Raw genomic sequence first — 1,703 nt, 5'->3', positions numbered from 1 at the left:
GGGAGAGAGAGTAATAAATTATTTCGTATGGTAGAAAGCAATAAATGTTTTGGGGGAAAAAGTAAGCAGTCAAGGTTAATAAAGAGCGGAAGAAAGTGTTTGCAAATGAGAGGGTGTGTGTACACGGCAAACAGATGATTCAGATGAATACAAATTATAAAATTGGATGGTGTGGTTAGATAATCCGTGTCATTTTAGTATACCGAAAAAACAACTTTCTTTACCCTGATTATTAAGAAAATTCATTGCTTAAGATGCTTTATGGAAATTTTCCTTTTGGGGGCATAGGGAGAGATAGTATTTGCAAAGACCATTCTGTGCCAGTTGGTGCCTATATATTGCCTCATTTAATCTTTCTACAAATTCATCGATATTTGCGTTCCCATCTCGTGCTAGGTTCAGGAGGTTACATCGATGGAAAGAGCAAGGATGCTGCTCTCTCTCATGGAGCCCCCGAACCTTAGCCTTCACGGCAGTCACAGAAGATTGGTCTCAGTGTCGTCTCTATGCAAATCAGAGAAGACAGGCCCCAAAGTATTTAAGTAACTTGCCCAAGCTCCCACAGATACTAAAGTAAGGCTTTAGAATTCATATTCTTGCTAGCTGGTATTCAAAACTCATTCTCACGAGATATCGCACTATATTTCTGTGATCTCAATACCTGGTATTACAAAGACATACACATCTGTACCCCAACTAAAACAAAAGTTAAAACTAAAACATGAATTAAAAAAAAAAATTCAAGCGTCTGCTGAATGTCTGTTTCTATTATGTCAGACACATAGCTGAATACTTAAATACTTGTTTAAAACATCGACTGACTTCTTTATTACAGCATGGAATCCGATCGTTGGAAGGCATTTCAGACAAAATGATTTATAGACTTTACATGGCTTCCCTAGGATCACATAAGTAGAAAGTGACTAAACGAGAATTTAAAACATCTTAAGACGGCATGAGACTACACTCTTCTCGCGATGTAATATTGTTCTCTAGCAATTCTATAAACTCACACGTCAAGTTACTACAAACCTAGACTTGGAAAAGAAATCTATGTTTCATGTTTGTTCTGAGTGGCCATAAAGTCTCAAGGAGGCAAGATGAATAAGTTCGAGAGATCTGATGTATAATAGTTAAATACTTATGCTTTCTGCATTCGCGCATCTGTTCAAGAAAAATCAAGAAAATGTACAGCCGAGACCGCCATGGAGGTTTGCTTTGGTATTTGGAGTGACTGACAAGAAAACCTTTCACCTTGGTACTATCTGTAGAGCCTCTCCGAGACACGAGGCGGGGATCACAATTCTCTCACGTCTGGCCACGTGGGCTGGGAACGGCCGAGTTCTCTGAAGGCGGACTCCAACGGCCTTGCACTTGAAGAGGAGTTTCTGAGTCTGGGGTGGAAGCTGCGACATTTCAGCAATGAAGTCTCATTTCTTGTGGTTCTGACAGACCTAAGAAACTGTTCCCAGTGAGAAACGGATGGCTAGGGACATTGGCAAACAGAGGAACGGTCTGATGGGAACTTCTACGCATTTCGTGGCTGTCGCCGTCCACACAGAGGCCCCTCCCCAGAGAGAGGCTGCAAACCCCTCTGTGGGGCTCCGACATCGGCCTTATCATATTTTTTAGCTTCCAGAAGAGCTGAGTAAACATGACCTAGGATAGGTTCTGGCAAATCAGATAAGAGTTTTATCAAGAAC

The sequence above is a fragment of the Pteropus alecto genome, unplaced genomic scaffold, assembly GCF_000325575.1.
Source record: "Pteropus alecto unplaced genomic scaffold, ASM32557v1 scaffold105, whole genome shotgun sequence".
Lineage (NCBI taxonomy): Eukaryota > Metazoa > Chordata > Mammalia > Chiroptera > Pteropodidae > Pteropus > Pteropus alecto.
This window is presented reverse-complemented; position numbering follows the sequence as displayed.